At 41.1% G+C, this 27422-nt stretch overlaps 1 protein-coding gene across 4 annotated transcripts in view; it reads right to left on the bottom strand.

The window, feature by feature from the left end:
• The window catches only part of Antp (Antennapedia), a 129030-nt gene that overhangs the window by 30305 nt on the left and 71303 nt on the right, over positions 1-27422 (bottom strand). The window contains exon 1 of one of the 4 annotated variants that reach the window (XM_064700412.1): positions 20599-20829. The exons of 2 other annotated variants lie outside the window; for them this stretch is intronic. The gene's annotated coding sequence lies outside the window, so the exon portion shown is untranslated. Of the gene's footprint in view, positions 1-10075; positions 10227-20598; positions 20830-27422 lie in introns of those variants that run through there. One more of the 4 variants, XM_064700411.1, reaches the window with a different exon arrangement.

Raw genomic sequence — 27422 nt, 5'->3', positions numbered from 1 at the left:
CGATGGGAACATCGCACATGCACATATATTTAAATAGAGTTGCCATCGGGTCAGTGTGGCAACTCTGCAGATAGTCGCTCAATTTGTCCACGGCGATGACGGCGCACAAAGAAACTCTTGTGGTGAGAACAAATTTTTCAATTAAGCCATTAATTCACTTCGCGCCACACACAAGCAAATTTACCCACACACACACACACACACAAACACACTCACACAACTCACTCGATCATCATCATTGCCATCATCATCATTGTCATTGTCGTTCCTTCTGTCGCATTATTTTATTAAGCATCCACATTCACATTCACATCCACATTCACATCTACATTTACAAACATCCCAAAGTCCAAGCGTTGTCTCCAATTCAAATGACTCCCTCTCGCTCATGCACTCGTTCTGTACTGTTCCATTTCGTTCCCTCTCGTTGCCTGCCCCGCTGTTGCACTCGTTCTTGCTTATTTGCTCGTTGTGTCCACTTTTAAGCAAATTTTATTCATGTTTGCCTCTGTCTCCGTCTGTCCATAGTTGTTCTTGTTGTTGTTGCTGTTCTTGTCGTTGTTGTTGTTTCTGTTTCGTTTTGCTCACATTGTAAAGTTGTCGTCAGACGAAGCCGCCCGTTTCCCCAGTTCTTAACAGAAATATTCTCCATGGCACGCAAATGAAATGAAATTATTTCAGCGCCAAGTTCTTAGCTGATCTGCGACTGGAGATGAAGATTAAACGAATTGTTTTTGGCATACTTCAGATTGATTTCTAAACCGATGGAAAACTTGCGAATATGGACATGTTTGAAATACACAAATATGATAGATCAGTGGAGTAAAAATATCGTTGCTTATCATAGTGTGTGTTAAAATATAAAATAGGAGCATTACTTAAATATTTTAAAACTACCTTTTGTGTTTTATAGTAGGGACGCACGACTCTTAAAATGATTACATGAGCTGGATCTTCCACATATCGTCATATATTTAGCTAAATAAGCAAACTATAATGTAATGTACATATGTATGTATATTGTTAGAACTGATTGGAGCTCAATCCTGTTAAGTTTTATTATATCTTACTTTATTTTCTAAGCAATTTGTTTATTGTCCCAAGGCAGATTACAATAAAAAATCTGATTCAAAAAAAGGAACCTTTTGTGGTTTGTAGGAAGAGTAGGGGAATGCTATTTTAAATTATATATAATTCTGAAACTAATTTCCACTCATTTTCCACATGTAATTTCGCTCAACTGCTGTATGGATTTTGGAATGATGTCGGAACCTTTTTGCGTACTCGAGCTATTCTCTTGGGGTCTTATCATGTGAGGATTCAGAGCTCCCCTCTGTGTAGTATGAGCAATCCCAGCAATCGCAATCAACTATCTCGGCAGCAGCTGTTAGATGGTAGCTGGCACCGCCTGGCCACCGCCATCGTCCACGGCGCAGAGAATTGAGCTCACAGACAGTTACTAATTTTCAACACCTTCGCCTCTGGTGCGCCTCTGCGGGTTGCCGGCGACGTCGCCAGTTGGTTGCCTGGCTGGTTGCTGGGTGGTTTTCAAGGGGGGGGGGGGGGAGAGGGTGGTTGCTGGTTGCTTGGTTGGTGTTCATGCAAATGGAATACTTTTCACCTGCTTCCTTTTTGGAAAAACTGTGTGGCATGCATGCGTGTTGTTGCTGGTGGAAATTGCATGTTATTAGCATTAGCCGCATACACGATCCCTTCCACTGATAGTGAAACCATATTTTATTTTTATACAAAATTTGCGCGCTTAGACGCTTTATTTACCAATAACCAACGAGCAGCCGTCTCCCACCACCCCCCTCCACAATCGCTAGACCCGTTGGCCAGGTTCGCGTATGGAAAACCGCAACAGTGTCGCAGCATAATAAGAAGACATTACACCAACAACAGTGGCAACAACATCAACAACAATACCAACAACAATAATAACAACCTTTGCGTGCCAACATGCAATTTCAATGTAACCAGCAAAAACAGTGAGAGAGTGAGAGAGAAAGGGGGCGAATGGAAGAGGGGGAAAAAAAACACTCGTCTATAAAGAATTGTGAATAAATTTCCAAATAGCAACCAAGCGATGACAACGCACAGTGGTACAAGTCTTTTGAAATGGCGCTCAAATTACAAATATTTATAATAAATGAATTTAACTAAATCGGTTTGAAACTATATTTAAAAATTCCTTAGAAAGGGATAAGCGAGCTAAAGTTAGCAGCTTATGTGCTTTTAAATGTTTTCAATATTAAATTAATTCTTATGATTTAAATCAGCATATTCAAAATTGCTTCACTGTGCAACCCACTAGTAAATATTACGTATACGCCACGTGTACAAAATCGAAGCGTCGCCTGGCATTCAAACAGTTTTTATGTTTTTATTCTTTGTGTTTGGATGCCGCACATAGATTTTGTGCGATTTCAACAATGTGTGGCAACTTTTGCCAAACGCCCTCCATCAATGTGAATCCTCCTTCTCCGCCGACGCACTTTCGTGCTCAGCTCGAATCCTAACCAGACACGGGCACCACAAACTTTCTGTTTGTTTATCATTAAGACATTTTACACTTTACATGGGGTTGCCTTTCATAATCTGCCGCTGGCATATGTCCTCGTGTGTGTGTGTGTGTGTGTGTATGTGTGTGAGTGTGCGTGCGTGTGCAGGATATTGGCGCCGTTGGCTGTTTGTGCTGAGGATTAAGCGCCAGCCACTACCAACTGCGTCCAACCAACTCCGCACAGCCAAAGCCCCCACTGCCAGCACTTTGCTGCCCCCTCGTGGCAGTCAGCTGCTCATGTGTGTGGCTTATATGGCTCGTTTGGCTCGTACTTTACCGGGCTAATTACAATCATTTTTCTAATGTCGCTTGGCATAAATTTGTAACGTGACGTGACGATAGGCATCTGCCTAGACCGCGCGTTCAATTCAAGCAACATGACAATTTGCAGAGTACGACACGAACATGAATCCAACATGGAGGCCAATGGGAGTCAAGAAGTTGGCCAGGCAGGGGGGTAGACAAACAGGCAAGAAACGTGTCCAGCGATAAGCATCAACGGGTCGCTGTTGTCAATCACAAGCTTCAATATGTGGCAGCAGCAGCAGCAACAATGAATAGTAGTACTATGAATACTCGTACTATTTACGAGTGCACTTGGACTTGGTTGCGTCGCACTGCCGCTGCCGCTTCATTTGAAATGCGCAATAGACGCCGCCTCATCCAAGTCCACGTCCACGTCCAACGACGTCTCTCTCTCTCTCTCTCTCTCTCTCTCTGTCGCCCGAAAGTGTTGGCAATGTGCGCCGCCGGTGGCATTTAACCGCTGTAAATGAATTTATCTGGCGCAATCAGCAATTTTCGGTATCCGCTTTTGAGTCACAGTCTCAGCCGCAACAAGTACTCGGCTGAAGCTACCGACGACTTCGTCGCCAGCGTCGCCAGCCTCGCTGCGCATGTGCAGCTGAATGTTAATTAATTGAAATGTACTCGAGCCTCACGGCAGAGCGACGGCAATGGCGAAGAAGACAGCGCCAGCAACAGTAACAACAGCAGCAACAACAAAAACAAAATAAACAATAACAACGGCTACAACAATAAGTACACGAAGTATACGAGCCAAAGTCGAGCTCCCCATTGGCAATCGCGATCGCTGGCGATAAGCAAATTGCAGGCGCTGCAGTTCAAAGGAAACGACAATTATGCGACACTAAAAACCCGATTCCGAATTAAAACAAAAGCCCTGAAACAACAGGCCTACACACGAGGCGTAGCGGGGGCTAAGATGTATCTTACAAAAAAAAATGGCGAATAAAAGTAGACTGATTTACAAGAAAGTTGGCGAAAGACCTGAACAGAGTCAATTATAAAATTAGGGTTAGGCTAAGAAGAGTATATTTTCGGTTTGCTAACTTTGCTGTCTTTTCGCTGCTTATAATTCTCAAGTAGTTACAGCTTCGGACTGGGGACGAGCGCTTTGCAAATCTAGTGGAGATAGCAAAATCTGCTGTTGATAGAATCGCAAGGTTTTTGACATAGTTATAGAGACAAACTGCTCAATCCTTTTGCTTATGCTCTGTTGTTCTGTTGTTGGTCGTTGTGATCAATATTGACCAACTTAACATTTTGTCATCAATAACAATAAAAAGAATAATAAAACTTGGTTTCATTGTTGTTTCTAGAATCTCTCTAATGTTTCAATATTATATGGAAATGAATAAACTTGAATATACTCCAAAAGAAGAAAAGTCAAGCAAAATATTGAAAGGAAGGGATGATTTGGTTAAGATAATAAATACATTTTTTGTTAACCGTTTTGCTTTTAGAAAAGACTCGGAAGGATTGAAATGTGACTTTTCTGTTAGGGACAATTAATGGAAACCGTGTTAAGTAAACCAAATGATGACAAATATCTCACATTTTCTTTATATAAACATCTACTGTTAATTGCAATCCTTCCCTTCCTAATCCCTCTGCCTCTTCATTGCCACTGGCTAATGACCCATTAATAACAAACAACAACAACTGCAACAATAGCACTCATGGCTAATTAAGTTATTTGCCGCTGGTTGGCAACTTGTTGCCGTCGGCAAACGGTTGACATTCGAGTGCAATTGAGTTAATCCCCTGGTAAGTCGCTGCCTGCAGCTGCCCCCACCCCCCTCCCACCCACACTTACGATCCGTTGAGGTGCAACAACAACTTGCATTGTGCAGTCGCCTTATTTGTACCGACAACAACAACATTTAGTGGAGCCACTTGCTTTGCGTTGGAGGCTTGCTGCCAGTTGCAAGTTGCCAGTTGCCAGTTGCCAGTTGCAAGTTGCCGTTCGCCTTGTGCTTGTATGTTAATTTGTTGGCGTGGGGATCTTTAGCCTTCTTGATGCACCGTTTTGGCCTGGTCTAGTTGGGCGCAATGCGGCAGCAGCGCGTGTCATCATTAACGTGGCTTCTTTCCTGGCTATTGTTGGCCCTTTGCATTGTTCCAGCTTCCCCCAACCCCCACGCCAACCCGAACCTGAACCCGAACCCTCTTCCTTTGCCCTTTCCCTTTCCCATTCTTGTTTGCTTACCCTTGCCCGCCTGTGGCCAGTGGCCATGTGCATCTTAAGAGACCGTAGCCAACAATAGCGACCACATTAATGGTAATGGCAACACCAGCGGCAACAACAAATGCAACAACAGCAACAACCGCGACAACAGCGACAGTTGCTGCTGACCCAAAAACCAAACAACAGGCAACAGGCAACAGGCTCCATTTTACCAGCTGGACTTGCAGCTAACCAAGTGTCCTAAAGACTTGCCAACTAATAATTCAAGTGTTTTTACATTTCGACAGCTTAGGAAGAGACCAGAAATGGGCCAGAAAATAGGGGATATTGGTTGCAGAATATTGTAAGAATAAATGACAATATTTATCGTAGCAGAGTGAATCGTGAAATTAAAATAATATTAATTAAATAATTCCCCTTGGAAAATATTTTTATTATTTTCAATAAATAAATATATGGCATCCACAAATTCGGAACTGATTCAATCTTATTTACCCTTAAAGTGGAAAAGGGTTTCGGTTTATGAGCAAAAGATGAGTTAAAAGCAAGAAAATCAAAATACATTCATTAAAAATCTGCAATAACTTTCTTTTATTTATGATATCACCCGAAGCTTACTCTCAGATTTCATACCAGACAAATTTGGTATGAAATAGAACGAATTGGCCATAACAATATATCTTAACAGCGTGATATTATTGAGTCTTATGTCCGATTCTGTTGATAATTAGTTTTATGTTCAGTTCGCTGGCATCAATTTATAAGGTTTACCGACTGAGACATCTATTTCACTTGTAGATCTTGCGAAAGCTAAGCCAGATAATATGCAAAAAAAAGAAACACACTCGCAGTCAGTTTGACAAATCTATTGTGCCAGCATTGGGTTAATCAGTCTCAAATTAATGAGTCCACAAAAGTTGTTCACATTTTTTTTCCGCATTTATTTATTTAAACTTTTTTTTTGCGAAATCTAAACACCAAGTGACACAGTTCGAGTCTTCGCCAATCCATTGCCACACTGGGAACTAGTTGGCCAAAAAAAAAAAATAATAAAAATAAGCAGCAAAATCTCTGCAGCCAAATCTTCCCAAGCTGCTTTGATTAAGCGCTGTGACATTTCTATTGCCAGTTCCAAACATATTCAAATTAATGGATGGGATTGATCGGAATCGGAATAGGAATCGCTCGCATGTAGCCATATTAATAGATACTTGGATTCATGGATGTTGCTCCGTTGGCTTTATCTGCCGTCGTGATCGTTGCCTTATGCAAATGTGAGAGCGCAAATGGGCAATAAGACACATAATTTGATTGCGAGAACTAAACTTGGCCAATTGCAATCACAAAAACAATAACAACAACAAGAGAAACTGTGCCATCATCAGCGTGTGATGCACACAGTTGTTGTGTGTGCGGCATATTTTGTTAGAGATTATCGGCGACAGGTGACAGTGACAGCTTCATTATAAAGCAATTAGTGTGATGTGTGTGTGTGTGTGTGTGTGTGAGTGTTGCCTGCACATGCAGCTGGGCACACTGTTGTCTATGGACGTCTACGGACTGTGGCAAATTAATTTTTAATAAGACACAGGCACACTGCGACAAACTGCCAGTGACAGGAGTCACACGAGGTGTCAGGACACCCACAAACACACACAGACACAAACACACACAGACACACACAGGCACACAGATACTGGAGCCTAGGAGTGCACTTGACTGCCAGACAGGCTGCACTTGTGTCTGGCTCCAGTTCAGTTCAGGAGCGCAGCTTGGGCCGAGGTGCGTCTGTTATTCAATATAACAGCATGTTGAACAACGCAAGCAACAAGCAACGGCAGCTACAGCGACAACAACAACAACAACAACAACAACAACAACCTGCGACTCGCCGGCGATGCTGGAAAATCTAACGAATATATGTAAACGATATGCTAGAAAAATGTCAGTCAAACTGTCGCTTCCAACACACGCGCAACAGCAACAACAACAAGAGCAACAACAACAGCAACAATTTTAGTCACTTGATGCTTATATTGAAAATTGTTTTCTGCATTGGATTTTGCACGGTCCGCGCAGTTGCATCCGTCGGACAACTGAGTGCACAGTTACGGGTATGAGTATCAATATGAGTACTTATGAGTGTATGCGTGAGTTTTACCTCAGCGCTTAGAGCTCTGTACCAGCTGCGAGTGCGGCCAAACAGTGGCGGCAAAAAATAAACACATTTATGGAAATTTATTCATAGAACTTATGAAACCGATAGACAACAAGCGGCAGCAACAACAACTGGCAACAACAACAACAACAACAGCTATGACAGCAACAAAAGAGGCTGCCTGACTGGGTCGCCTGTCCACTGGTCTGTTCGCCCAGGGGCTGCAGAGGCTATTCGCCCCCCTCCCTCCTCTGACCACATGTCTGGAGGTTGTGAGCCTGGTTTAGTTTTGCCAAACAGTTGGCAGTTTTGTTGTTGCCGTCCAGCCTTGGGTGAGCTTCTGTATTCTGAAATGTTTGCCGCTTGCTTTTTATATATGGTATACTATATAAACACAAATATCGGCAGTGGGCACAATGTTTTTCTCAATGAAAGTTCAAATAGTGTGCGAAAAATGATAGAGCTGTGAAAATTAATATGCAATGTTTCCATTTCGGATAGATTCAAGATAATCAGATCTACAAAGAATATGTGGCATATATACTATATATAAAAGATTTAAACCAAAACAGTTGAATATCTGTACAATTAATCTATTAATGGACTATTATTAGAAAATTTGTGAAACTTTGCGGTTAAGTTAAATAAATGTTAAAAATGGTTGTGGAAAAACTAGAATACGTCAATAAATATTATATATTATATTAAATATGTGCAATGCGCAATTTAAATTTCAACTGCTTGATCAAAAGATTGGTAGAAAAAAAAGGTATATGAGCAAAACTTTAATAAAAAGGTTATTTTGCTTAGAGGCAAAAGAAGAGGTCCTTTGATCCAGGGACCTGAAGGATCCTGGACTTTGGAGCTATATAATATATATTTAAGCTTTACAAGCGCAGCACAAGGTACACATATTTTTACTCATTTTGCAATAAGTTTTATCTAGTTGGAATTAATTAATTATCGTTATTATTATATTACAACATTTTCCATAGTACTATCTCAATTAAAAGAGAAAAAAGTTAAATATTACAAACTAAAATGTCAGATTATAAAGATAATCAGCGACAAGCTGTCTGAATAATTCTGAATATGAAAATCTTTAGACAATTATTGAAAATTAATTTGCAATGTTAAACAAATAAATTCATATTATTTCCAAGTTTATTCGCTATGCAGTTGGCGTTTAATGTAATTGTTATTGTTGCATAAATACTTGACGCCATGTCGTGGCACATCATTATTACTATGCACACACAAGCACACAAACAGAGAGAGAGAGAGAGAGAGCGAGAGAGAGAGAGAGACAATCGCACACACACACACACACTCACAGATGTGCAATGGCACTCAATAGATTCAACAGCAGAAAGAAACTTAAAAATATGCACAAAATATGAGCGAGAAATGATTTATGGCATTTACAACAGCAACAGAGTAAACATTGTGTGAGTGCGTTTTGGTTACGCGGACGATGAAGGGGGTGGGGGAGAGGTGGAGAGGGGGAGCTGGGGAGGTACTGTGTATTTGTATTTGCGGACATCTCTCGCTTATCTGTTCAACATTTAAAACGTTTTGATCTGCATGCGCTAATTATTTCATATGCTTGTGAAGTGCTGCGCTCTCTCTTTTGCGCTTTCTCTCACACTGTTTGTCTCTTTCCGTTCGTCCCCTTCGGCTAGCCGCATGTGCTATTGCCTACTCGTTCGTTCTATTCATTTGTGTCATTTGCTGGCATTTACTTAGAACAACTTGTTTGATTATTGAACCGGGCAAGTGTTTAACCCGCAATTTACGATTCGCGATTCGCGTTTTGCGATTCGCGATTTGCGATTTGCGATTTGCGATTACAGCTAATTTGTTTTGTAAAACGTGTTCGTCTGTCCCACTGTCTGCCCAGTCTGTCTACCTCTCAGTCTGTCTGTCGCTTTGTGATCTCCCAGTCTGGCAACTGCTGGCAACTTCGAAAAGATTTATGAACTGTTTTAATGATCTAATTAAATTGCAACTAGCCATGAATATCGTCAGCCGGTTCACTTCACTTCGTCTCGCTGTCATTTCTCGTTTCGACATCAATTATGAGGCAAAAACTCTTTGCTCAAGGGGTGCAGGGGCAGATTGGTGGTGTGCGCCCCCAGTGGGTGTTTATTTTGAATTATCGACACGCGTTTATGCAAATTCAATTTGATGATGTTGGAAAATATTTCTCGATTTGCAAGCTACTTTGTTTAGTGTGAGAAGCGACGAGCTATGAGAAAATTTAGATAAGCTACTTGTGAGAACAAGTTATAAATAAATGGCCCAAGAATAAACAATTACTAAGCTTCGTCAGGAATCCAATAACCATTTCCTATAATTTATAATATAATTTTAATTGGTTAAATATATTCAATTATATGAAAACTCAAAGTATTCAGAGTCCTTTATATTTTAGCTAATGGGAAGTCTCTACTCAATATTACGCAAAATATGTATAATGCCATAACAGTTGTTTAAATTATAATTTATAAAGAATTATAATTTGTTAATTTCAAATTTCAAATTCTTTGAAGTATATTTTAGCTTAGGAAGCATGTCAATAAATGGATAATCTGTGCTCAATACCACAACAAAAAATTCAAAAATTAAAAATTTCAAAAATTGGTAGACTGGCAACATTCGACTACTTTTTTAATAAGAAGTTATAAAATGTTCTAAAATATCTAGTTCATAAGAACAAAATTACAATATGCCATCCATGAAAGTTTTTAGCTTTTAAAATATATGTTATTTATTTTCAATAAGATATTCTAATGTGACTAAATTTTATATATTCCTTACTTATTTCTTTTACCAAAAATTTATAGTTTTCTTTATTTACCTTAGTTTGGTGATTGTTTTCGTGTCTTTTACGATATAATTCTTGTCTTTATGTTGTTTGCTTGTTGTCTTGATTGTGTAAAACTCGGTGCCCAAAATATATAAGTGTATATATATATATTTATATATATTCTTGTGTACTCTGCTCAGCCTAGTTTTAGTGCTTAAATATTGATGATATTTATTGTTGTTGTTATTTTATTAAACGCTTTACTTATATGTACAAATCGACGTGTGTTTTTGTTGTTGTTTGCTTAAAACTCGCGTATGTTTTTATTTATAATATATATATATATATATTTAATATCACAATTTCTTTTTAAAAACGTCGACGTTTTGTTAAATTTACACTTAATTTAAATGATTCCGTTGCGTTGAATTTATTTTTGCTTTATATAATGTGTTATTTACAAAATTGAGAATCACAATATCTTGTTGTTTGTGAACTTATATTTATACAACTAAGCACAATTTATGTTTGTATATACACGCACACACATACACCAACATATGTACACATAAAATCACCAAATAAAACGTAGCGAATGTTTTGTTATTGAGTTTTTCGATCTCGTATTGGTTGTTGCTCTTGTTGTTGTCGTTGATGGTGTATTGTTACTGCCGAATTGGGAGATGAACTTTTTGAATTTCTTGAAATTTTGCAAACGATACAAAAGCAAAATGAACAAAACTCGCGCCACAACGATGGCAATCAGAACGATAAACGAAAGGACGAGAAGACGCAAACGCAAATAATTTCGATGTTGACGGGTCGACTTGCGTTTTCTACCCATAAACAACAAATATATTGTATATTATGCACGGTCAAAATCAATTCGGAGAGTCGTCGAATACTGGGTCTGCGTCTCTGGAACTACGGCTCTGCCTGCTTATCAGCATACGCCGCTTATCAGCCGCATTCAGGGCTCAGGTTCGGGCTTGGTCTTCGTCTGGGTCTGACTCTTGGGTTCGGCGTGCTTTGCTGAGCCAGCGCCGAAAATTGGCAGAGATTTGGATTCGATGCTGCTGATGAAGTTGATGTCGATGTCCCGGTGTCTGCCCAAGTGCCGATGACATCTCAGCCCCCGCAGAAACGAGTGTTCAGTTCAGGCTGCTGCTCTGGCTGATAAGGCAGAGTTGGGCGCAATTAACAATTGCGAGTATTGTGAGAAATCAATTAAATTCAATTATATTTGGGTTTCTGGCGGCTGCTTTGTCAGTCCACATACGATTTTCTACGTATTTTCCATGTCATTTTCGCGCACACTTATTACTCATGCGGCTCCACGCGTTGCCTTCTGTCATTTTGCGCCAAAATGTGGCACAAATGTTTGTTAGTCCAAGATGTCACTTTGGCTGTTAAAATCGAAAATACAAAACCGAATTCGTAAACTTCCTTAAAATGCACAAATACAAGCACGTAATTAATTATTCTGGTGTTCTTCTCAATTCGTGAGATTTTTACGTCAGTTTGGAATGAAGTTCGCGAGAACGAGTACCCGAGCGGCGGCGGCAACACGTCTATTTGGCACGTTCATTCATTCACAACTAACCGTAAACGCTCGTAAACATGTATCTTTCGGATTCACAAACAAACTTACGGATACACGGCAACATTTAGCAACATGTTGCGCGCAAAGCATGTTGCCCCGTTCCCACGACCGACCGACATCGAACTGGCGAATGAGCGAGCCGGCAACACAATATGATAAATGGCGGCATTGTTTTTGGGCAACGGAACTCAAAGCACAGTGCCGGGCATATGCATAGAAACGAATTGGCAATCGCCAGTAAATGGAGTGTGCGAGTGTGTGAGAGAGTTTTGAGAAGGGAATTTAAGCAAGCAAGAAGTATATATAGAACTACAGAATATAGAAAGAAGGCAAATATAAATTGGGATGATCGTGTATGCTTGAAGAAGGCTTATATAATTTATCCGTGTTTTAGAAAATAAAATGTAAGTTTCTCAAAGCACAAAATATATTCATAAATAAACGTTTTTATGATCTATTCGTATCTAAGTCAATTTGATACGAATACATCCTGTATATGATATCGTAATTATTAACATTTTAAAAAGATACGCCTTATAAAACTTAATAAAATATAATAATACTTTCTTAGTCTGGAAGAGTTAAATATACATTGTGTAGATGAGCACATATAATAATAGCATAAATACATTCATATTCCTTAACTGTTGAGTCTTAAGTATTTAATAAACCAACATCATTTATTTCCTCCATCAACAACTCCCCCAAGATTTTTATTTACACGCATTTTAAATGCAGTAAATTTCCGACTTGTATTAGCCAAGCTAAAATGTGTTTATATATGCCATGGCTAGCATTGTAGCTTCGCAACATTTGGTATCAGGCATGTTGCCAACATGTTGTCAGCATGTTGCGCGCGCGCTGCAAACTTGTTGGCTGCATGTTGCTGAAGAGCAAATGAAGAAATAACGAAATAATTGCAGTTAAAGTATCTGACAGCAAATGAAAATTAAAAAAAAAACTGCATAAATTAGCTGCACATAGAGGCAAATTAAAAGCTAATAAATACAAATGATAGCCAGCTTATTGGGAATGCAATCGATAAGCGTTTACAAAACTCGAAATTGAAATTGAAATGGAAATGGAAATCATAAATAAATAATAGAAAAATGCAAAATTGTGGCAGCGACAATGCGTGGCGCCTTTTGATTTGGTGCCGATAATTGCTGTCATGAATATAAAATAATTCTACAAATATTCAACTCTTCTGCTATCCAAGGGGGGTTGGGCAGGGAAGGCGGGCCAGCTCTGCGCTGGCTGCTTGTTGTTTGTTTAGCCGAAAACCCTTTCAACTGTTTTTTTTTTGTTTTGTGGGAAACTGGCTGAACTTGAAATTCAGTTGTGAGCAGCAACAACAACAACAACAGCAACATAATCACAAAAATTACCGCCATGCATATGAAATACAAATATGCCGACGCCGTCGCCGTCGCCAGCGCCGACGTCAACGTCAACGGCGCTGCTGACGTCGCCAAAAGCGCACGCAACAAACACGAAATTTTTTGTTGTTTTTTTTTTTACAATAAGATTTATTGCTTTTGGCGGCGCAATTGTTAAGAGCGAGCTGAAAAGAGACGCACAGACAGAGAGAGGGAGAGAGATAGCGCCTCATGAAATAGTAAAAAGTTGAGCTACAATTGAAAGTGAAAAGCGTGGAAACGTGGAAGTCATCGAGAGTGTCGTCGACGATGTTGCTGTTGTTGTTGCTGCTCGGTCGGTCAACGCCGCCGGCGGCGACTGCGAGCAGGCCACGTGAATGGCTTCATTATGCTAAGGTCCTGCTTCTGATTCAGGTCCTGGGGCGACTTTACCCAGCTGAGGTTGTTGTTGTTGCTGTTGTTTTAAAAATTTCTGATTTCAATATCCCTTTGCATACATTTAAGCGCTAATTGCGTGAAGCCATAAATTTAAAATTCTGCTTTTTATTTGACTATGCGTACCAAGAAAATAATGAAACCTAAAAAAAGGCCCAGCGCAGCAGACGTTGATAACTTTATTTAATGCATTTGCCACGCCGCCCGAGCAACAGTTGTTGTTGTATTAATTTCAGCTGCCGGTGTTCTTGTTGTTGTTGTTTTTGTAGTTGGCGTTATGGCATCTAAAATTGATTGAGACCATTTTCAAGTTTAATTCTAGCCTAAGATTAACAGCAGCTGCGCGCGAAGAGTAAACGATAAAAATAACAATTTTTGTTAATATGAAAATATTTGAAAAAATATGTTGTATTTACAATAAACATAAGCGAGATAAGGAACATCATACAAAAAATAATAAAAGTATTAATTTTATGTTAAATCAAAATAAGAATATTTAAACAAATAATTTAAAAAAGATCACGACATATTTAAAAATAGTATTGGTTATGTTAAATAAAAGATTTAATATAAATATATAGTTTAATTTTGTAAATATGACTGTGATTGAAGTTCCTTAAGGTCCCTCTTGTATTTCTTACCCATGATGTATTTCTTCTAATTATATATACATTCAGTTTTATATGTATGCCTCTATGTTATTATCAAATGGATATTCATATACCAAAACTGGTAACTGGAGTTCCCAAAGATTCGCAACTGACCGACTAGAAGAAAGCAATTCCCTTGCAATCCTTCCAATCTTTACCACTGAATTCGACCTGACCCCCGCTAAAAACAAACTTTAAAATCACTTAAGGCATTGCGAAATAGAAATTGTTATCAACTTTGAGTTCTTCCATTTAATGTGATTCGGCTACTGTTAATTTAATTTATTTGGGCATCTGTTTCGAGCACATTTAACATCCATTAGGCGAGGCAATTCTCTTGATTGCACTCACATCCCCTGCACAGTCGCCCTGCACACTTTTCCGGCAGCGCCTGCTCCTGCTGCTGCTCCTGGCTGACAGTGACGCGGGGCGTCATCGGCAGCGGGCTCCCCACCCCATCGTTGAAAATCACGAAAAAGACAATGGCCAACATAGAGGAACGTATCAAAAACAATTCCCGGCAAATCCGTTGAATTGAAATTTCAACTTACGCACCCGAAAAATCCGAAACGAGGGCAGTGCAACCGCCCTCAAGAGTCCCCTGTGCCCGGTCTCGTTGTCCGCTCTCAGTTGTCCCCTGTCCGCCGTCCGCTGTCCGAGCACAAAGCTGACAAAGACGAAAATCAGAAATCGTAACGTGGCGCATGTCCTGGCAGCAGCCACTAGACTCGAAATTAGAACCTCCCATGCACAGCTAATGGGCGCACTCGCAGCTCACAGCTCGCAGCTCGCACTTGGCATGCGGGGCAGGGTCGGGTTGAAGGGGCGAAAGATATTCCAAACTCCCATATCCGCACACATTCCACATTCCGCATATGAGTATTGAACGACGAAATGAAACGCACATAAATCAAAATGGCCGGACAGCGGGCCAGCGGACGCCGCACTCTGCTCTACACCCTGCCTGCCTCCTTTCCTCCCTCTCCCTCTCCCTCACCCTCACCATCTCTCTCACCCTCTCACTCACCCCCTTGCCCGCTTGCTCGTACTGTTGGTTAGACTGACAGGCTGGCTGGCTGGCAGGCACACGGGAAATGAAACTGAAAAGGGAAAGGAAACGGCGTTTTGCTCTGCCTCTGCCTCTGCCGCTGCCTCAGCCGCAGCCTCAGCCTCTGGCTCAGTCGGGGCGAAGGGAGCTCAGCTAACGGGTGCGGCGGTGGTGGGTAGCAGGGCGAACATGGCTGAGTGCGCGCTGCTGAACAAATGAAATGACGACGGGTTGACTGCCTGTCAAAAGAACAAACATGGGCGCACTGCGTCGCTGTCGCCGTCGCAGTCGCTGTCGCCGTCGCAGTCGCTGCTGCCGCCGCCATAGGAAATCAAATGAAATGAAATGCACACATGACGAAACAAAAGCCCGAGCCGAACCTAAAAAAAAAAAAAAGAAGAGAAAGAACAACAACAAAAAAATTATCAACCAACAAGCGAAAAGGCCTCGCCTGGCAGCAGTCAGGCAAAGCCGCATCCACATCCACATCCAGATCCAAACTCAGGCGGCAGCAACACACAAAACAAAAGCTCACAACAACAGCCGAAAATAAGCAAAGGCAAAAGGAAACCAACGGCCATCATTGTAATCATCACCAGCAACGACAACAGGCAATGGCCAAAGCAGCAGGCGGCGGGCAGCAGGCGGCAGGCAGCAGGCAGCGGGCGGCAGGCGGCAGGCAGCAGGCAGCGGGCGGCAGGCAGCCTGTGCCCGCAGCAGGCACAAAACGCGCCACAGACAGGCATCAGCTTACCCCCGCGCCCTGTCAGCTTGGGGCTGGGCCGGACGCTGTGTGGGTGTGTGTTGCCAAAGAGTTGCCACCGGCCATGGGAATGTCATGTGTTCCGACTCCTGGGACGCTGCGCGCAACGTGGTCGCCGTTTTGTGGTTCACTCAACCAATCGTTGTTGCTCCTGCTTCTGCTCCTGCTGCTGCTGTTGTTGTTGCGGTGGCCGCCGCCAGCGAGTGACTGAATATTAATTAACGCTAATAGAATTGTTGTGAGCAAAACATTGAACTCCATTCGAGTGGGAGATGAATGATGGCTTTCAACAAGATTCCAACTGAATTGACGCACGGTCCATTGGGATGAGAATTTGTAAACGTTGCAACAACTCACTCTAGGGATATTCTCTTCTTCTTTTTGGTTTGTTTAGGGCACTATTAAATTATTTTTAAACAGTAGTTCTCTGCTCAGAAACAACTACAAATTTCAAAAAGTAAAAGCACCGGTTCGAACTCTGCTGCTAGCAACCATGTATGGACAGTTTGATCAATAGCATTTCTAGCAAAAGTCACTAAATGGATAAAATGGGAACTATCATTATCAGCTGAAAAGCTAATATTTTATCTTAACAACAATTTTAAATTTTTGACTGAATTATAAAAAAAGTTGAACACATTCGGAGTTAAAATTTCATTAAAATGTTGATTTTTAATTTGTAACAAAAATCAAATTGGAGCTTGTATTACTAGATCCTAGTGATACTTTTTTTATACCCTTGGTAGAGGGTATTTTAATTTTCTCATGAAATATGTATCGTATAGAAGGAGTCGTCTCCGACACCATAAATAACATATATTCTTGATGATTATCAACAGCCAAGTTGATTAGCAATGATTCACTTAGCCTTTTTAGTCACTCTGAAATCATTTAAGACTTTCTCCAAAATTGATTTATTGGTTAATTATCATTTTTTTAAATCAAATAAATGTTGTTCTTTATATGCATAATTATTTAGACAAGGCAAATTTGTATATATTTTTATTTTATTTTTAAAGTTTTTATACAATTTTGACTAAACAATTTGTTGAAATTAATTTTGTTTGAAGTATAATAAATGTAAGTAGTGTATATAAGAACATTTGCAGACTGATTTCCCAATCCCAGATCAGTTTTACCCAGTTTGTTTAATTTATTTTCTGTTCATTAGCCAAGTGTAAGCATTTTCTATAATGTTATAATTATCGAGTATTATAAATAACACCTGTCAACATTTAGGGAACTCATTTGTCACACCGCAATTTTCAAAAGAAATGTCCGACAAACTGATCCTGGCTGGGCCCGAGCTGCACGCCCCCGCTAGCCAACGAGTGGAACAAGTCGAACATCAAGTGAAAATTGAAATGTTTTCTTTGCAACGAATATCAATTTCGACATTTTGTGCGCCCAAGGACTAACAACAAGAAGGAAAAAAAAGGACACGCAGCTAGGCTCGGCTCGAGCTGGGCAAAGGGGATCTGGACAAGAACAGGCGACAGACAACGACCGAACAAGGCATTGTCCTGTGCCTTGGTGTTGGCAACGCACATGTTCCAATCTAAGCGAACACAGCGAACGGATACAAAAACTGTACATGGCATGATTACACTTACACGTTGCCAGTTGCCAGTTGCTGGTAGTTGCAGTTGTTGTAGTTGTTCGCTGCGAAAAAAGAATTTCAATTTTAGAAACGTGTTCCGGTTGGTTTTTTCCAATGTGCTCTACGAGCGATTGGAGGGTGAAAGATGAGCAGCCGAAAAAAATTGTTGAGCGTACAACACACGCTGGACAGATACATTTACAGAAACATATGCAGATGCAGATACAGATACATCTACAAGCGCAGAGTTGCTTTGAGCTGTCTTTGGGAGATTTTTGGACACTTTCTGTGCGTGTGTCGAGAACAGAAAAAACCAACCCCGGACATTGACGGATGACGGACTGCTGCTGTTGCTGTCATTATGGCGGCGCGGCGAGTGTCTAAAATCATGCCCGGAGCTAGGCGAACCAACTGACGAACTGTCACTCGCAGCGCGAGAGATTTTTTGAATGGCGCGCATTCCGGCCGGGGTAGGGCGCTCGGATTGATTGCTTTCAAAATGGGCAACTACAAAATGGCTGCGGCGACAGCGCAGAAGTTGTACCTGCTGGAAGTGGGTGGGTGGTTGGGTTTTTCGATTTTAGACGGGGGTTGTAGTTGCTGGGGGATTCTGTCATGCAAATGGGGCAAAGTTTACCTTCATTTCCGCGACATGCACTTTGATTAATATTCATAAATATCCTGCGTGCGGTGTCTGCCAGCAGACAAAGGTGCCAACAGAGAGGGAGAGAGAGAGAGAGAGAGAAAGACGACGACAAAAACGAGCTACAACAAAAAACCTGGCAACCGGAAAATGGAAAATGTTAATTGTTGCCTCGCGACGCACTCAAGTCGAAAGCGCACGCAGCGGCAATCGAAATGGAAATGGAAAATACGACGAGTGTATTAAAGTTTTTCCGTTTTGTAGGTAATTCTTTTGTTTATTCGTTTGGATCAGCGAAATGTGTTGAAACACAATTTGCTAGAGAGCGAGAGACGTAGAGAATGAGAGAGAGAGAAAGCGCGAATGCCGAAAATTTTCGAAAATTATTCATGAATAATTTGTAGGCCTTTTTTTGGGTTGGTATTACAAAAGTTTAATTGGTTACGCCTGAGAGCCACTGGGACCAGTTAAATATATATGTTTATGCACTGCCTAATGACGTTTTCTTTGGACTAAGAATATGCTCGAAGACAGCTATACGGTGTAATAGTGCGTCTTACTAAGATGGCAAAAGATAAGACAAAGGAAACCATTTGAAAACCAGCAGCTAATGTTAAGCTAAGGCCTGGGGTATAACATAGGATTAATTGATAAAGAAAATGTAGAACTGCTTATATTTAAAGTAAATAGACGAAGGTATGTTTCAGCTACTATTTACTGCTATCTATTAGTATAGTAATCTAAAAGAGATTAACTAGTCATACAAAATTGTATAACATAATGAAATATATAATATATGAATAATCTAGAATGAATAAACAATAACTTAGCACTCACTTGGCATACTTTTATACTATGTTATTTATTGTATCATACCTAGAACGAAAGAGAGAGAAACTTTGATTAGAAATGGTTTGCAAATTGAGCACTCCCTTGAGGGGAATTCATGTGAACAAGTGAAATGCACTTAAAAATTCGTTACACGCACACGTGGCCCGGGAAAATTGAATTAAATTTCCGCCATTGCCAACTCGATCATTAGTGCTAAATTCACTGATTGCTCGTCGTACTTAAGGCAAAACATAATTTGAAATGAAAGGCCCGAAATCAGCCCGAAAATGTAGCCGAAACGGTGCCTGAGGCGTCCACCCAAGACATTTAGCGAGATGACAACAATGTCGCCGGCATACAAATGCGTCTGCCCCCCTTGAATTGAGTCCAAAAAGCCGAAAGTCTGCAAGCAACTTTTGTAAGGGTCTGCGGGGGCGGTGCTTAGGATTTGTCTGTAGCTCGTCCTTTTTGGCCGCTCGGTCCTTCGCCCATACATGAGTTACAATATTTTTCAATTAGAAATTATTCTGTTGAAAGTAATTCGATTATTTTCACTCGGAGGGCGATGCGACGCCGGCAGCGTGGGACGCATCCGTTGCCAGGACTGAGGACCAAAACTGGGAAGGAGAATGTGGAGCGGGGACAACGTCGCCGTCTCGCCGAAAAAAAAAAAGAAAAACATAAAATGCGAGCAAACAATAGCAAAGTGCAGAGAAATGTTTGCAAACAGTTTCGATTTCTGGCGAAAAGTTAATGGCAACATTTTTGTTGACTTTTCAGTTTATTTGCAATGTTTTTTGCAGATTTTCATCTATTTTTGTTTATTTCTAATGAATTGTGTGCAGCAATTGAAAATCTGTTGCTGACAAAGTTGCCGCTCGTATGATGCATGTTGTATATTCACATATTTATGCTGAAGATGTCAGAACAAAACGAATTAAATGGATGACGGTTTTTGAAAAATAATTGTGAGAGCTGCCGACTCTTAGAAGGAAACTATGTAGAATGAGAGCTGAAGAACGAACGGTTTTTGTTCCCAATCAAATACATTTTGTCGTGGGGAACAAAAAGTTGTAAATAATATTTAGCAGGTATTCCCCGGCCTTGCCTGTGGCAAAATTTGTGTTTTCGGTTTTAAATCATTCCCTAATATTTCGAACTGCCCGTCTATTTAAAAATATGTTTAAGGTCCATCGAATATAGAACCTTAAGTTGGAATTAACATTTTGCATCCATTTTAGTCTTTTGGGAGAATCTTGAAGCCGAAAGATAAACCTTAATGCGGAAAAATGCAGTTTCCATTCGAGAAAAACGTACCTAACAAATTTTCAAAGAGATCTTTGAAAATGATTTTGAAGTCGATCGAATGGTTAACAAAAAAGTTGCATGTGACACTTTTCAGCCAAAACTTCCACAGTTGCGGGTGGAAAATCGAAAATCGCCAAAACACGTATTCATTTCATTCTTATGTTGGGCTTTTGTTTGGTTTGACGGAAATCGGACGAAACTTATAACTTCGCTAAAAAAAATGTTGATCACCATTTTCCTGCGAGGATGCTTGGATCCCGCGAAAAGTGTGTAAAAAGGCTTCGATATGAATTTCAACGCGAAACTTCACTCACCAAATCTGTGATCCCGATTTTCACCAAGGAGGAAGGTATTTCCCGGAAAGTGTGAAAAATCCCTCAAATAAATTCGAACAAAGATCTTTGAAAATGAGTTTGAGGGTAAATGGATGGATTCATACACAAGTTTTTCGCTATTTTTCCACACTTGCGCGTGGAATACCCCATAACGGAACTACATATTATTTTTCAGCTCCCTAGATCTTACGGGAAAATTTGATTTGCCATCCAAAACTAAGATTCAAATTTTTCAGCTTCCTAGATCTTACGGGAAAATTTGATTTGACATCCAAAACTAAAATTCAAAGATTTGATATGTTAATTAATTTGCATATATAGATTATATATGCATATTCTAAGAGCCTGCCCGTGCTTGATCGGAGAGCACTCAGTTATGTCGTTCATTGGCATCATAAAACTGATCTGAACACAATAAATACAATGAATACAAGCACGAATACAAAATGAAAACGTGCCCCTGTAATCGGGCACACATCGCGCATTCGTTACAAATGTCGCTCGCACTTCATAAAACAAATTTATGAACTCGCCGCGATCATTGATCTCGACATCTTCATCAGGTGGAATTGCTATTGGAATTGGAGCTGGAATTGGTGCAGCGGCTGTGATCCGATCTGGGGCGCTTACAACAATGTCCCATGTCCGAGTAACCAAGATTGGACAGCGGCTGTGTGCCGCTGGGCCCAGGCCTGGTTTATAACTCAATCGCTGATCCAAATTCCATGCCGCCACCGCCGCGCAATTGCTCCCAAGTTACCCATTGTTGTGCAGCGCACCCGGCAATCCCCTAGCAGAACCTCTCCCCGCCCGCCCAGACTCAGGCTGATGTATGTTCGTGCGCCTGACATCATTGTCGTGCAAGCGTCTGTCGCTCATTCGTTGCGACGAGTGCGAATGCGACTGCGACTTCGAATGTGAGTGCGAGTCGAGTACTCGCTGTGGACAGTGGGACAGCTCCTCCACAGAGTCTTGGACTCCGACTCGGACTGTGTCCGGGGCTGGCTAATGAATTTAATGCAGCTTTTGGCTTTCGGCTTTGGCCCGCGCATTGTTGCGTGGCATTTTTTGCCTTATTCGTCTGACGTTTTTGCGCACGAGTTATGCGTATTTATGATATATATACCACAGCTAGATGCACCCCCTCTCTAAGTCCAAGTGCGACTCGGACTCTGACTCTGGCTGTGGCTATGTCTTTGGCCTGGGTCTTGGGATGATTGTTTGGTAACCTGTTGCGTTGTTGTCGGCTTTTTGCTCGTCTTTTGTTTGTTTTTTTGCTCATTGTTAGCTGGCGGACCGGTTTAGTACGCTGTTTATGACATTTTCTTGTAAGCCACGCACCTTCAAGTCAAATTTATCTGCCGTTCTCATTGCGAATGAAGTTGTTACAGTTTTTCGAGATTGAATTCGCTGCGATTGGATTTGATTGTGACACGAATCTGACATGAAATGACGCAATTCGCAGACTCAATTGTCCAAGGTTTGCAATTTTCGCTTTCATATTTGATCGGACTACTTGACGTCGGCCAAACCTGAAGTTTGGCAGGAACGGCTGCGTGAGTCATGTTGAAAAAGGGTTAGGAGAGTTAGGCAAGGGCTTCAAGTGATATTTCTATGAATTGAAAGAATGCATTCCAATATAATATGAAATATAAACTGTGCCCATTTTCTATTCGATTCGAAGTACTTCAACCCTTTGTTCTCTATAAACATGTGATTATTTATTTGCCTCTGCGCCCGCATAAAGTCCAAATGTTTCGAATATTACGTTCGTCAATGAGTTCCGGTTCAGCCTTTATGAATTGCATGCTCAGACCCAATTCCCAATCTCAGTCCCTCAACGCGAGACTCAACATGGTAATCCAATTTGGCCGCTTCCCGGAACTTATGAGCGCACAGTTCAAATCGATTCATTAAAATCAAATCCAAAAGGCAAACTGAAACGAGGGCGAAAAGCTGCCAATGCCAATAAGGTGGCACAGGCCCAAAAAGATTGCCAAAAATGCTAAAAAAAAATAATACGAAAAAAAAAAACAATATGAAAGGGAAGAAAGCTGACCGTCTGCAGCAAGATGACCGACACACACACTCACACACACACACACACATTTCTGTGCCATCTGAAACCCATAATCAAGGCACAAACATGAAGGAAAAAAGTTCGCAGCTTGTGGTAATTTGGTGGGCGTTTTTACTTATATTAGGTCAGGAACGTGCTTTGAATAGTCTCCCGTTTCAGCTTCAACTGGAGGAGACCCATTCTAAGGCTGCTCTAAGCCAAAACGGAATCGTTGTTGTCCTCTCCTGTCCCGTCCGGGCTGGTCCGGTTCGGTCTGTCCAGAGTGCGTGCGAATCAGTTGAACCGGCCTCGGCCACCTTTCACATGCGCTGCAAGTCGCCTGCTGGCCCCAACACCAACACCAACAACAACAACTGTTTCTGCCACGTCTGCGTCTCTGGAGCTCGCGCCATCGCCATCTTGTGGCCCAATATATGCATGAGGCGCACATAAATCAATGTCAACCATAATCATTTAAAATCAATCAAAATACGAACGCTTTGACTGCAGAATTGCCTGGAATTGGCCGAACGTGGCCGACCGGCCAGCCAGTCCGCACCGCCGGATGGACATGTACATTTGCCCCTGCATCGGCGTCTCCTGCTCCTGGCCACAGCTTGCCCTGCTATCTGCCGTCTATGATCTGTGCAGTTGGTCAGTTTTGCTCAGTCGCTCGTCTGACTGGCCGCCCTGGGCTGCAGTTGAAGCGATTAGCGGCCTACAGCTCTAACTCCAGCTCCAGCTCTAACTCCAACTCCAACTTCGATTCCCGCTCCAGCTTCGGCTCTCTGGTGTGCAGCGCCCCCGCTAAGCCTCCAGTCGAGGCGGCTGCCCCGTCAATTTGTGTAGTTTTTACGCGTGTGTCTCAACCTGTCCGAAGTGCTCCAAGTTAGATACTCACACTCGAACACATTACCATATCCACACACACATACACACACAGCACACGCACATATAGCTCACTAACTCATTCGCAGTGGATGTCAGTCAAATGCGCTGCGTGCTTCTTTTCATATGTGTGTTGGTGTCTGGCCCAGGCTTTAGCCAGTCTCCATCATGCGTCATGCATCCATCTAATGGCGAGCAAGCACTGTGGGGCAAATGGCGTAAATTTGCAACGAAAGCTTGAACTTGTTTTTTTTTGCGTTTTAAACGTTAATACTGAATTCTTCACGCACGACAGTTCCTATTTATACGTCTCTATTCTTCTCTAATAGAATAAATCTATCAATCTCAATAACAACATTTTTTCCAAAAATTTCAAAGGTTCGCACAATCTCCAGATTTGTTAAAATATTCTCAAAATTTGAGCACAAAAAGATTGTAAAAAATTGATTTCCTTAAAACTGACTTTTAAAATGTATAAGCTACAGTAAAAACTCTCATAGCGGACACTCCTGTAAGGTGCGGACACCCCTCCTGTGCGTACATTTCCTCTCAACTCATTCTAAATCCCGCAAACCCATTCCCCTTCTCTTAGGCGAACACTCCTCTTGAGCGGACATCAAATACCCAACGGTCGCTTTCCACTTAAGAGAGTTTTCACTGTATTTATTATCTTATTTATATTTACAAAAACTTACAAAGTTTAAACGAATAATTTGTATTATAGTTAGCTAAAAAAAGCTAATTAATTAGATATCCAGCTAAAAACTTTCAATCTTAAAGGTAAATACCACAGTCTATTGTGAATTACAATATTGATACCCTAGCCAGATATGCTAACGCAAATTCCAAAGTATTATCTGAAAAATTTGAAGTATTTTAAAAATTCATAGGTTGAACTAATTTAAATAATCAAATAAGCTATTGAAATGTTTTGCCAAGCTTTTCACAATAGCTGTCCCATAGTGAATGCGTTGCCTTTCGAGTTGTTTTCTCGTTTGGCAGCACCACCGGCATTGCAATTTGAAGTTGCCGTTGCCTGTCGCTCTGCAGCTGTGTGAGGGGAGGAGGGCAGGAGGGGATTACATGGACGTGAACGTGGACCGGTCAGTTTTGATCGTTGGCCATGCAACTAAATTGGCTTATCGACCCGACAACGAAGTGGGGTACCTTGAGGGGGTGCCTGTGCGCCATTCAAATTTGCGGCGATAACAGCAAGGCGCAAATTGTGGCTAAATTATCGATAGATTCGCGATAGGCACACACCAATTACAGTTACTTGGCGTAAACGCTTATTGATTGAAGGCGACTCCGAGAGCTGTAAGTGGGTGAATGCCTGATCCCAGGCCAAGTGCTCCTCGTGCCGCCAGTCAATGTTCAATGCCTTGGCACCTGTCAGTGCACGAGAGTATGAGTGTATGAGTGTGTGTGTGCGTGTGTGTGTGTGTGTGTGTGTGGGTGAATATATCGTGTGAACTGCTGCATATGTTAATGTTTGGCGCGCCATCTTCCACTTCCACTTGGTCTGCAGTCGCTTTAATTTCCTTTGTTTTTGCCGTTTGTGAAAGACTGCCTGAAGACCCTACGCCAGGCCCTGGGTACATACCCATGCCAGAGCGGGATGGACGATAAGGCAGCTGAAGCGGGATGGCTTTAGCTTAGAAAATTACAGAGGGCTACCTTATGATGGCGGCGACGACGACGACGACGACGACGACGGCGGAGACGGCGACCCACGTTCCTATTTCGTTTTTGAATAATTTAGCGCTGTGAAATTCTTTTGGCTCTCGGTTTGCTTTCGTTTCCACCTCTTGCGGCTTTCATAATAATAACGGCGATAAATCATAAAAATTGCACCTTTCATTCAAGTCGAGCGCTCGGCTCGGCTTTTCGGGAACTTTGATTTGGGGGTACAGATTGGCGCCCCGACCGTCTGCGGCGTCCATCTAATAATAACTGGCAATCACTTGCACTGGGGATTCAGCAGTTGTCCGCGAACCGAGAAATACAATGCCGCACAATTTTCAAATAGATCTCGACGGCGCTTTAAATCGTGTTTTTCATTTTTTGGGTTCTTATTTTCGTTTTTTGTATAATATTTATAATATTTTTGGACAGCTTGTGTTTAATTTTTGGCTCGGCTCGTGTTGATTTCTTTGTTGGATTTGCGTGTTCAGCATAAATTTTATGCGTTTGTAGTTGACATGACATGTGCGTGCAAACATTTCTCATTTCCATTTCCATTTCGTCGTATGCCATGTTAGCATTTAAAAATATATTCGTAATTAAAATAAACAACACCAGGAACACCCCCCCCTAACAAGGGGCGGAGGAGCACACTGCTCACTATTCAGCCTCAAATCGAGTTTTATTGTTGGCCGAGATAAGAATCATGTAGTGCGCTTTGCACTAATTACACGAACCATTCATAATTCCGGAATGGGAAATTACTTGAGGATTACTCAAATGTATGTGTGCGTTGTAATTCCTGGTATAAATAACACTTTATGGCAATGCGTGCTGGAATTTTTTGGAAATTGTTAAATTGCATAGCCTTTGGGTTTATCATAAAGCAAGAATTGAAGCTATGGCTAACTATAAATTCTTAAGTGGAGCTTAATATTCATACATAAATGTTTTAATTATGGAGCTGATGGCATGTCTGACCAGAGGCAGTTGGCAGTCTCCGCATAATCTAACGTCAGTATAACTCTTATTTGGAGTAAGTTTCAGTCATTTATGTAGTCAATTTAAAAGTTATACATTTAAAACACTTGAATAGATTTTAACAATCCGAGACACACATTATTTTCCATAGATCGTAAGGCTAAAGGGCAGCAGGCCAATAAATTGTCCTTATCCATATTTATTTATAAAACAATGTTAATCTTCAAAGAGTTAAAAGTATTATATTATAATCTTAATCCAAATATTATATCTTATTTAATAATAATCCTCAATTGTTCTTAAACAAATTTTTTATTTTGAAAACGCTTTGTTAACAATAAATTTAGCTGTCAATTTGGATAAAGTAGAACAAATCCAAAAAATGTTAAAATAAACCTTAAGATAATATTTAGAGGTATTTAAAAAGGCTACATAAATTAACCAAAGATATTATTTGTCAGAGTCTGTTTTTTGTTATTGTTAATTGTTTTGCTTGTGGAAGAGAAGCTTTAAAATTTATGTACTTTCTGTTGTCTGCCAAATCAGCCGTCAACGCCTTCTGCCAAATGGATTTCCCGCCCCCCTGAACTAAAGAGGGCGACAATTATTTATGGCCAAAAAATTTGTTGAAAAAATTTCCTTTTTAATTATGACAAGACAGGAAACTTGACAGTTTTAGCACCCAAAAAGTGTCACAAGTGCGGGAAAGCTCAAAAGAAATGTTGGGAAATGTGAAAAGTGATGCCTACTCTCAATATATGTATAAAAGTATATTTAGAGTGTTTCGCAACAATTTTATGAGGCGCTGCATACATATATATATGTATATATTTTGTTGTTATTATTTCTCGACATCTCCGAAACTAAAATATAATACCAAAAATACACACACACACACACACATGGAGATTTTGTGGGATAAGTTTGGAACGCGGGCAACGCATCGATTGATTTATGAGCCCAAATTGAGGCGCTGGACCCGAATTCGAACCCGGATACCGCTGGCAGTCGAAAGTTGTTGCTTTTGTTGTCCATGGAAAGGTGCACAGGCAGCGGCATCTGCTTGGGCCGTGCTGCAACGTGGATATTCATTCATAAAGAAACTTGCCACCTTGCCCCCTTGCCCCCTCTGCACAGCTGCATTGTTGGCGCCGCAACATATGTATCTAATTTTTAATAATTATCAAAATTG

This window comes from Drosophila montana, unplaced genomic scaffold, assembly GCF_035044405.1.
Source record: "Drosophila montana isolate Dmon_TW-CO22-7 unplaced genomic scaffold, ASM3504440v1 contig_1761_1, whole genome shotgun sequence".
Classification (NCBI taxonomy): domain Eukaryota; kingdom Metazoa; phylum Arthropoda; class Insecta; order Diptera; family Drosophilidae; genus Drosophila; species Drosophila montana.
The sequence above is the reverse complement of the archived record's forward strand: the minus strand, read 5'-3'. Positions and strand labels throughout refer to the sequence as shown.